Source organism: Sorghum bicolor, chromosome 4 (assembly GCF_000003195.3).
Source record: "Sorghum bicolor cultivar BTx623 chromosome 4, Sorghum_bicolor_NCBIv3, whole genome shotgun sequence".
NCBI lineage: Eukaryota > Viridiplantae > Streptophyta > Magnoliopsida > Poales > Poaceae > Sorghum > Sorghum bicolor.
This window is the reverse complement of record NC_012873.2, coordinates 22,224,029-22,236,342: the sequence shown is the minus strand read 5'-3', so window position 1 is coordinate 22,236,342 and position 12,314 is coordinate 22,224,029.

Here is a 12,314-nt window from a genome sequence, read left to right as displayed (position 1 = left end):
GTCCCCAGACCATCGACGAGTTGATGGACGTAGTGGCAAACTATGCGGCAGGGGAGGAAGCGGTCGGCGACTTCTTCAGCTGTGAAGGAAGGAAAGGCAAGCCGCCCACCGATGAGGATGAGAGTCTCGGTCGAGGGCCCAAGAAGAACAAGAAGAAGAAGAAAACACGGTCGTTCCAGCGGGAAGACCTCGACTACGATCTCGTCGCCGCCATGGAACGCAAAAAGCCCCGAGGCCCTCTAGAGGTGGGCATCTTCGATAAGATGCTAAAGGAGCCATGCCCTTACCATAAGGGAGGAGCCAACCACAAGCTCGTGGACTGTCGTATGCGGAAAAAGCATTTTGATGGTCTAGGGTTCAAGAAGGACGCCCGTGACGACCCAAAGAAAGAAAAGAGCGGTGACAAAGGGGATGGCAAAGACGACGACGGCTTCCCTGCCGTCCACGACTGCTATATGATCTACGGAGGCCCCTCGACACAGCTGACTGCAAAAGCAACACAAGAGGGAACGCCATGAGGTTTTTGCGACAAGCATGGCTGTGCCCTAGTACCTCAGCTGGTCGAGCACCCCCATCACCTTCGACCGAGACGATCACCCCGACAGGGTAGTCACCCCTGGCATCTACCCGCTCATCGTCGATCCCATCATCATCAACGCTAGGCTCTCAAAGGTGTTGATGGACGGCGGTAGCAGCCTCAACATCATCTACCTCGAGACCCTCGACCTCCTCGGCATCATCAGGACGCAGCTCCAGCCAAGCGCTGGTGGATTCCACTGCGTCGTACCAGGGAAGAAGGCGTTGCCGGTAGGTCGAATCGACCTACCGGTCTGCTTTGGCACAACGGCCAATTTCAGAAAGGAGACCCTCACCTTTGAGGTGGTGGGGTTCTGAGGCACATACCACGCCATCATCGGACGCCCAGGCTACGCCAAATTCGTGGCAATTCCCAACTACACGTACTTGAAGCTAAAGATGCCCGGGCCCAAGGGCATCATCACCGTCACCTCCTCCTACGATCACGCATACGAGTGCGACGTCGAATGCGTTGAGTATGGGGAGGCAGTCAAAGGTTCCACCGAGCTCGTCTCGAAGATCGAGGCCCTGGCCGCTGAGGCTCTAGAGCCCAAGCGCCACGCGGGCAGCTTCAAGCCGGCGGAAGGAACCAAGAAGATCCCGCTCGACCCCAACAACTCTGATGGCAAGGCGCTGACGATCAGCGCCGACCTCGACCCCAAATAGGAAGCCGTGCTCGTCGACTTTCTCCGTGCGAACGCCGACATGTTTGCATGGAGTCCCTCGGACATGCCAGGCATACCGAGGGAAGTCGCCGAGCACTCCTTGGAGATTCGAGCCGGTTCCAAGCCAGTGAAATCCACAAGCTTTTGACGGCCGGATTTGTAACAGAACTGACCAAATTATAAGAGATTAAGCCTAACAGTGACCATTTGCATAGTCAAACCATCACGCTTAAGCCCATATAATCCCGGTATCCGTGAAATCTCAAAGGATTTCAAACCACATATCGCACAACAGCCAAGATCGTAATAAGTTTAGCGGTCGCCATTCACAAATACATCCAGATTACAACATTCATATAATACATCGGAGTTCTTAAAGTTATTACAAACCAAGTTCTTCAAGTAGCGGAAGCTTCATAGTTCGAAAATACAACACACACGCTTAGTCTGATACAGTGCCATAGTTCGGTCATTCCCACAAAAGCAAAAGAAGAGACGGAGTGACCATCGCCCTTGGTCTAGTCATCACCCATGGCTGGGTACAGACAGAGGATGCAATAACCATAATACATTTGACCATCTGCAAAACAACATGGGAGTAGAACCCTGAGTTCGAGAAGGTACTCAGCTAGACTTACCCGTCATAAACTTAAAATAAAGACTCATCAAGGATCATGAAGGCTATATAGTGGGGTAGCTGACAACCATTTTGCAAAGCCGCAGGATTTTACTATCATAACCTACATAAGTCTTTCTTCTTTTAATTTGCTCAAGTTGAAAGTATCATTACCTATAATCTAGGTTTGCACCTGCACTATTACAAGCAAGTATAAGGCTATGATAGTACCTCATCATAGCATTTCTTAAAACCATTCATCAACATAACCCAAGTGTTCCATAGTCCTTACTACGAGGACGAAGCTCATGTCAAGTGCTCACTATCCAGGAGCGATGGCGATTCGAATCGATTTCTAACCAGCTGGCGAGGTATTCCCCACACAAACCACACTCACTGATCAAGTGAGCTACAGATCACCGTATTACAGTATCCAGGACCAATTCGCGGGTTCGGCAGGCACCGCCAGTACCCGAGGACCGTTCCGGTGACCGAGGTATCCAAGGTATACCAAGGTTGCGCGCCGCGCCCTCATCGTTCTCCTCAACCATCACCAATACAGCGCATGGCGGCTCGATTCCCGGCCCGGATAGTGTTCAGGCTTCGCGGTCGGAACGACTTATCCTTCCAGCTAAGTGTGGGGCATGCGTTCAACATGACAAGAGGGCCATCAACGATCGGTCCTTAATCGACGCAGGCAGGGGCACTATGGTCAACCCACCGTTAGACCCTGCCCGGTCTCCAGTTACAATCCACACTTGGTTATTCTTTTCCCCAAGAGACCAATGCTTAATCAAGCAGGTATCCACCTATTTCTCGCAGGTAACAGGAAATCACCCGACTTCTACCGGACTAAACAAGCTAAGCATAGACTCCGTGCCTATCTACATAGGACAAGGTAGGTGAACGAGTAGGGATAACAAGGAGTACATATGCATCAACGGTATCAATCAAATCCTATCACTTAGATGCAATATAGTAGAGCAATTATAGCGCATCATATAAGCTAGCGAGAATAGGGAGACTTAGAATGCTCCGGGGCTTGCCTTTCTGAAACGTGCTGGGTCGGTGATCCGGACACTCCTGCAGCTCCTCTCCGGGTTCCTGTGCTTCCGGAGGTTCCTGCTCCTGAATCTCCTCGGGTTCCTCGGGTCCCACTTCGTTCTCCTGCGAGCCTGTATGATGCATGTGTGTTTATGAGTGGAGTGCGAGATGCCCGAGTGGATGCTTGTATGAGAAAGTACCAAAGGAGTCATGACATGATGCATATGTAATGTACTCGGTCATGCTCATTACAAGGTAGTCAACATCATCCAAGAACAAACAATTGAATCAAACATCTATTGCATTCTCTTCTACAATTATTTTTCAAGTGCAACCAGCAACCCACATGATGCTTCAAAGATACACCAAACCCAACTTATTCTATTCAACCTCTATACACAACAATTCATAATTTTCTTTATTCATTTCTAGGCCCATTAAAAATCACATGCAATTCTGTTCATGAATAAATTTCACAAAAATTACAGGAGACTACCAGCTAAGCATAAAGTCTACTGTAAATTTTTTCATAATTTTTGGATACTTATTTTGAGCCACAAAAATCACAAGATTAATTCATAGGGTAAGTATAATCACTCTACTGTGATATAAGTGTCAAACAACAGATTTCATATTTTTACAATTTGTCTAATATCATAAGAAACACCCACAAAATTTTCCAGATTTATTGCATGATCCAATTAATTATTAAAAAATCATATATCACTGCCATGCAAGCATTTAAATTACCATAATTTCATTTATACACCAAATAATATGTAGCAATATTTTCCCAGTGAGTAAACATACATGCAGAGCCAACAAATCAAGTTTCACATTTTTCTGAACCATATTTTATTTACTATGCATTTTCCAAGTTTAGCAAAAACATGGATTAAATATATTCATTCAGAAAAGTTACTCAAACATGACATGCAATTACATCAAACTGTAGATCTGGAAATATAGAGCACACCAAAACTTATTTCATCCAATTTGGAGCTATAGAACTCAAGATATAAATTTTACAAGTTTTGAATCAATTTCTGGAAATATAAATTTTACCGACGAAAAAGGCTACGCGCACCCAGATCTACACCCACCGGGGTCCCCCTGCGACTGATAGTGGGTCCCCGACCCCACCGGTCAGCGAGACCGAGAGGGAGCTCACCTCCGACGAGCAGATCTCGCCGGCGGTGAGGTCTCCGGCCACGGGGTAAGCACCAACGTGCTCCCCGCAGCGAGGCGCACCCAACGGTACCCTTGGATTGGCCGGAGGATGACCGGAACACCTCCGACAAGCATGCATGGCGGCACGGCGGCGCTGCTCGCCGTGGCCAGGCCGCTCCGGCGCGGTAGAGCGTGCGCAAACGCCTCTCCGAGCTTCCTCACCACCCTACCGACCTAGCGCACCCAAGAACCAGCGAAAAGAGGCAGAGAAACACAAGATCCGTCGTGGCGGAGTACTCCGGCGAGCTCGGGGTAACTCCGGCGAGCGATTCACGGCGCTTGACGGACTCTCACCTCGGTAGAACGCGCGCACAAGCTTACCCTAACGATGACGAAGGCGCTGGTGCTCTCGGCGGTGAGCTTGAGGCTCTGGTGCGGTCGGCGGCGAGCGGCGGGGCTTTCTCCGGCAATGGCGCGCGGAGGAGCTGCTGCTACTGCGCGGTTCGAGCGGAGGGAGGAAGGAGAAGGAGGGCGCGGGGGACAGAACGGAGGAAATGGCCTGGGAGCCCGAGCCGGCGTCCCGACCAGGGGGGTTGGAGGCCGGCCGCGGCGCGTCCAACTCCGGCGTACGGCCGCCACGTGGCCGGTGCCGGGTGGAGCGAGGCGCGTCCGCGTGCGGGAGAGAGAGGGGGAGAGGGGGAGCAGGCCGGGCCGCTCGCTGGGCCGAAAGGGAAGCGGGGTTGGCCCAGCAGCGCCTGCCCCTTTCTTTTTTTTTTGAATTTCTTTTCTCCAAATTCTTTCTAAATTCATTTGGACCAATTTAAAATCATTTTCACCTCTTGCACCCAAAAACAAAGTTGTTCCAAAACAAAAACTCTACAACTTTGCTTTAATAAGCAAGACCAAATTCCAAATAGAATTTGAATTACAAATTAAAACTTAGTTCTAGGTTTTTAAATAAATTCAATTTGGAAATCTTGTATAAATTCCATTTCTCAAATTCCATAGCTCAAAATTTACACAAAAATACCCTAAATTCTTCTTACTCATAGATCAACCTAGTTTGAATATTTCACATTTTTAGAAGCAAGCATCATATTTTTAGCATAATTAAAACACATGAAATAAAGCACATAAAATCATGTTTTGGGATGAATGACATGCCCATGATGCTATGCTTGATGAGAATGCTTATGCATTGCTTTGATAAGGCTAAGTGCAAGCTTAACACCTAGGGTGTTACAGCCCTCCCCCCCTTAGGGAAATCTCGTCCCGAGATTTTGGGTTACTAACCATTTCTTATGAAATTTTGGATAAACTGTTTTTAAGTAATCCTCTGTTTCCCAGGTGGCATCCCTATCGTCATGATGACTCCACACCACCTTGTATGTTCGAACAACTCTGTTTCGGGTTACTCGTTCCTTGGTATCCTCAATTCCCACTGGCTGCTCTTTATATTCCAAGTCTGCTTTTATCTTGATCCCTCGAGGTTCAATTCTTTGCTCAGGTACCTTCAAACATTTCCGCAGTTGCGACACATGGAAGACCGGAAAGATCGAGCTCAACTCTTCAGGTAACTGAATCTTGTAGGCCACTGGGCCTTTCCTCTCTAGTATTTGATACGGTCCCACATATCTGGGTGCAAGCTTGCTTCGAACTCGGAAACGCTGAACCTTCTTCATTGGCGTAACCTTGAGGTACACATAGTCACCTACTTTGAATTCAAGTGGCCTTCTTCTCTTATCAGCATAACTCTTTTGTCGAGATTGCGCTGCGCGCATATGCTGCTGTATGATTTGTACCTTCTTCTCTGCCTCATTCACGAAGTCGATACCATAGTATCTTCTCTCACCAGGTTCAACCGAGTTCAACGGAGTTCTACATCTCCGACCATACGAAGCTTCGAACGGGGCCATCTTGATGCTCTCTTGATAACTGTTATTGTAGGAGAATTCTGCCAGAGGTAACCATGATTCCCATGATCCTTTGGATGATAGCACACAGGCTCTCAACATATCTTCTTATACTTGGTTTAGCCTCTCCGTTTGACCTGAAGTCTGGGGATGGTACGCCGTGCTTCTTATCAGACTGGTTCCCAAATTCTTATGCATTCGCTCCCAGAAGTGAGCGGTGAACTGTGGTCCTCTATCTGAAATGATGGTCTTGGGAATACCATGCAACTTAACAATCTCAGCCATATATATATCGGCATACTCGGGAGGTCTGTATGTGTTCTTGACTGGAATGAAAGGAGCCGACTTGGTTAATCGATCTATGATCACCCAAATCGAGTCATTCCCCTTCCTCGTGGTCGGTAATCCTGTGATAAAGTCCATACTGACCTCTTCCCATTTCCATTCTGGAACTGATAACGGTTGCAACAGACCTGCAGGTTTCATATGGATGGCCTTAACTCTGCAACACGTGTCGCAACGGGCTACATAAGCGGCTATTTCTTTCTTCATCTTGGTCCACCAAAAGTGGGGTCTTAGATCTTGATACATTTTGCTACTGCCAGGATGAATAGAAAGTTTTGAGAGATGGGCTTCATCCATGATACGATTCTTCAATTCCCGATCCTTAGGGACTACTAACCGATGTTGAAACCACAGTACCCCTTTTTCATCAACTCGAAATTGAGTCTTTGGGTCATCTTTGATCTTCTCCTTGATGTGGAAAATACCCTTGTCTGTTTTCTGTCCTTCAATGACTTGACTCTCGAGTGAACAACTGAGTTGTATGTGACATAAGACCTCAGGATGCATGAGATTGAACCCATCTTCAAACAACGGTTGAACCACTTGATAGTGTGGTTTACGACTCAACGCATCTGCTACTACATTAGCCTTGCCCGGATGATAGTGAACTTCCAAATCATAGTCCTTGATTAGCTCTAACCAGCGTCGTTGCCTCATATTTAGCTCGAATTGAGTGAAGATGTACTTCAAACTCTTATGATCGGTATAAATGTGACACTTCTTTCCCAGCAGATAATGTCTCCAAATCTTCAAAGCGTGCACTACTGCTGCTAACTCGAGGTCGTGCGTTGGGTAGTTGACTTCGTGCTTTCTCAACTGTTGGGAAGCATAAGCTATCACCTTGCCATCTTGCATCAACACACACCCCAGGCCACTCTTCGATGCGTCACAAAACACATCAAAAGGCTTTTCTATATTGGGCTGTGCCAGAACGGGAGCAGTGGTTAGCAACTTTCGCAAGGTGCGGAAGGCTAACTCACACCCTTCCGTCCAGACAAACTTATGATCTTTTTGTAGCAAACTTGTCATTAGCTTGGCAATCTTGGAGAAGTCAGGTATGAATCGGCGATAATACCCGGCCAGACCAAGAAAACTTCTAATTTCCGAGACAGAAGTTGGTGCCTTCCAGTCCATAACCTCTTGCACTTTTGACGGATCCACAGCAATCCCTTCTTCTGACAGAATGTGCCTCGGACTTGCTTAACCAGAACTACTGAACTTTCTTTAACCAGAACTCACACTTGCTGAACTTGGCATATAACTGATGCTCTCGTAATCGTGTTAGCACGATTCTCAGATGCTCGGCGTGATCTTGCTCATTTTCTGAATAAACCAGGATATCATCGATAAACACCACAACAAACTTATCCAATTCTGGCATAAAGACTGAATTCATCAGATACATAAAGTATGCAGGAGCATTTGTCAACCCAAAGGACATGACAAGATACTCATACAACCCATATCTGGTGGAAAAAGCAGTCTTCGGGATATCTTGCGGACGAATCTTGATTTGGTGATACCCAGACCTCAAATCTATCTTAGAAAACACTCTTGCCTTGGACAACTGATCAAACAGGATATCAATCCTTGGTAAAGGATACTTATTCTTGATTGTCACTGCATTGAGTTGACGATAGTCCACGCACATGCGCAACGATTGATCCTTCTTTTTCACAAACAACGCTGGACAACCCCATTCCGACGAGCTTGGCCGGATGAACCCTTTATCTAGTAACTCTTTTAGTTGATTCTTCAACTCGGCGAGTTCGTTTGGTGGCATCCGGTACGGCCTTCTAGATATTGGTGCTGTACCTGGTATCAACTCGATTGCAAACTCTACTTCCCTATCCGGGGGAAGTCCTGGTAATTCCTCAGGGAAAACATCAGGGAACTCACAGACTACTGAGATCTGTGGTAATGGAACCACGTGCGTAGCACAAGAGATGCTAGCAAAGTCAAGACGACGGGGCAAAGGTACTTGAAAAGAGCTGCTGCCCTGTGGTTCTCTGAGAGATAACATTCTCTTCCCAGTATTTATGACAGCATCCCATTCTCTCATCCAGTTCATGCCCATGATGACATCCAAAACTAACCCAGGCATGACCACTAGATTCACTCAGAATACTCGGCCACTTATATCCAGGGTTGCCCCTCGAACCACTCTATTGGTCAACACATCTGCCCCTGCTGAGCTGATGCGGTAGCCATACCCCAGATCTGTAATTGGTTGACTATGCTTTTGTGCAAATGCTTGGCTCTTGAATGAATGCGATGATCCAGAATCAAACAAAACAACTGCAAGATGTTGGTTGACAGAGAACATACCAGCCGTTACCGGTTCTCCTTCCGGGATCCCCTCGTTCGAGGTATGGTGCACACGAGCTGGATAGGTTGGCTGCTGCCTCTTGGGGTAGGGACATTCCTTAGCGAAGTGTCCCATCTTGTGGCAGTTATAGCATGGACCCTTGGGCGCATTGTTGATGGCAGGTGCTGCGGCTTGAATTGCCTTCGGCTTGGCAGGGGCTATCGCCACCTTGTACGGCTTCTGCTGTATTGAATGCCCAGTGTTCCTTCTCTACGGCAGTCGGAACCTAGCACCTGGGGCAGGAGGACGATACTGCTGTCGCCCTGCCACTGGTGCCCTTGACTGAGATGATCCGGCTTCAAAAGCCCTCTTTCGTGACTTGGATGCACTGTAGTTGTTGTTGTTGTTCTCCTGGGTGAGACAGTCACTGATGTAAGCATTGAAGGTAGCTCTGGCTCCTGTACCCATGGTCTTCAGCATCTTTGGATTCAAGCCCCTCTGGAAACTAGCAATCTTCTTAGCCTCCGTGTTTACAAACTCAGGGGCATAGCGAGCGAGATTATTGAAAGCATGTAGATACTCCTTCACAGATTTCGTCCCCTGGGACAGCCTCATGAACTCCCCAACCTTCATTTCAACCACACCCGGAGGAATGTAATTTCCCCGGAAAGCTGTGGTGAAACGGTTCCAGGTAATTGGGGTCCCCTATGGGTAGGTGGTATGGTGATGGGACCACCAAATCCCAGCGGGTCCTTGCAACTGATGTGCCGCATACTCAGCCTTAAGTTCTTCTGTCATACGGAGAAGACGAAACTTCTGCTCCATGGTGTTGATCCACTCGTCTGCTTCGAGCGGTTCCAAAGCCTCCTTGAAGATTGGTGGCTTGGTATCCATGAAGTCCTTGAACGAACTGTACTGGTTGACTTCCCGGCCACCCTGGTTATCCCCACGACGGGTGTTGTCAGCTATGTTGTGCAGAGCCTCTTCCATGTTGCGTTGCATCTGTTCCATGTTGTGTTGGCTTCCTAGAAACTGCGCGAAAAACACGTCCGCAGTGTACGAAGGAGGCGGTGGTGGTGGCGGTGTTGGTGCTCTGTCCTCATTCCGTTGAGCCCCACCTCCGGATGTACCTGCTCCAAGGCCCGGGTTGCTGTTACCCCCGCCACGTGTTTGTACGATCTGCATACGTCAATGATAAGCAATCGTTAGGAGTTGCCATCAACGGTAGAAATGTGTAGAATCATGCCGCACTGAATTTACTGAGAGAATAAATTCACACAATAAACAGAGGCACAACAATTCATCATCTACGCACAACATCACTAACAGATTGCTTAACGTTCACGCAACAAGGTTCGCGTACATCTAACTTGCCAGCATACATACACTGGACTTTCAGCATTAACTCATAAAGTTTTACATAGCCCAGATCCAAAAGTACACGACATGCCATGCAACATACAACAACACAAGAAAAAGGACTAGCTCTAGAGCACTAGCATCTACTCGCTATGGTCACTGTCCATGCCAGAGCCATCCTCATCCTCATCTCCACTAGCAGCTGCTCCTATCTCGGGATCCGCGTCCATCTCGTCCTCAGAGTCTAGCTCAGCTGCTCCAGGCAGGTGATGAGGGTGGAGCTGGTTATGCAGCTGGTGGATCTCCTCATGCAAGTTCTCATTGTACTTCTCAGCATTAGCTAGCTGCTGCTCTAGCTCTAACTGTCGGGCCCTCAAAGTGTCCTCCTCGTGCTAGGCTTCATTCCTCTGTCCAAGCACATGAACTAGCATGCGCTCGCAGTTCCTGTGAGTAGTGGCCACCCTATCCCTCTGCTCTCGCACTGCAAGCAGGTCTTGACTCAGCTCGCTGTTCTTCTGGACTGCCTGGTCTCTCTCTCTGGTCACACGGGCCAACTCTGCCTGCAGCCTCTCAACCTCAGAGTCGAACTCACGGTGCAACTGACGCTTCTCATCTTGGACGGTGAGAAGAGACCCGGACAAGCGGCCCAAACAATGCTCCAGGCCTCCATAGGTCTTCATCAACGCGTACATGGCACTCATAGCTGCACCGTCACTGTGTTGGTCCTCATCCGCACTCCTCTCTAGAGCATTCACCTCGGACTGATCCCACACCGAAGTGTAGGGGTCACTCCGGGGAAACACCCCAGCGAAGGCGTGGGCCAGCTCCTGTTGAAACCTCTCCATGAGGTCCCTCAGAACTGCGAAAGCTGCCCTGCTGGCACCGTGGAAAGGCGTGACACCTCGGGACTCATACACCCAGCCACCCCAAGCAGGGTCTCCTCCATTGGTAGGGACAACTGCCTCGATCCCCACCAGGGTCTCGTCACCAAGCGGCTCCTTATCCCAATAGTAGCGAGGCTCCCTTCCTTCGGGATACCCCATCGAACTGAGCACCCTCCAAAGCAAAGTGGGCATCCCAAACTCCTCCAGGAACTTGCTCTTATGTCGCGAGCTCCTAGCTGCCAACGGATGGCGAGGGGCCCGCCCACCAGTGGACTTGCGAGCGGTGAGCCTAGTGCGTGCCATCTGCTGCAAATGGAATACCGTGGGTAAGAGCGAGGATTACCTTTAATTATTTTATTTAGAATTGGGACAGATTAAATTAAGGGGGAAAGTAAGCAATGATATGACATGAACATGATGCATGCACGAACTTACGATCTCACAAACTTAGAAATAAAGGTTAACACTAAGCGGTATATGCGGTGGCACACAACGTTCTCTCATAACGTAACTAGCGTTCTAAGCGAGAACGTGGTTAGGGTACCTGCAGAAAACTCATTTCAGCCCACCCACAGTATGCTAATGCAAAACAAAATTTAAAACTATGCACTTCACATACACTGACACCCGTCCAAGCATGTGTTGCTACCCATATCATCGCCCTAATGACGGCATCGCCTCTCAGGACGGAATTCCCAACATGCGGTACTGTTTCCAAGACACACCAAAAACATGTGTGCATGACACAGTGCCTAACAACACTCCCATAGACCGGCAGTGTATCCGATTATGCTCTCACAGCTCCCACTTACCGTGACGTAGAGGAAAAATGGATCCATACATTACCACTCAAGTGAATGGCACTCATACTATTGCACGTCGTATGAGCGACGAAATAAAAATATGTTGCATTAACCCCCAAGTCAGTACTTAACTAGCCACCTTAGAGTCCTTAACTGGGCATAAAGGATATGACCATGGCACACTAGATAGTTTTCCAAAACTTAGTTTAACACCTTGATCATTATTAATTAATAAAATCCTTTATTAGACCAGTTTAGATTTTGTTTAGAACGTACTTATGAACAGTAACTCGCTAAACCTTGCTCCGATGCCAGCTGTAACAGAACCGACCAAATTATAAGAGATTAAGCCTAACAGTGACCATTTGCATAGTCAAACCATCACCCTTAAGCCCATATAATCCCGGTAGTCCGTGAAATCTCGAAGGATTTCAAACCACATATCGCACAACAACCAAGATTGTAATAAGTTTAGCGGTCGCCATTCACAAATACATCCAGATTACAACATTCATATAATACATCGGAGTTCTTAATGTTATTACAAACCAAGTTCTTCAAGTAGCGGAAGCTTCATAGTTCGAAAATACAACACACACACTTAGTCTGATACAGTGCCATAGTTCGGTCA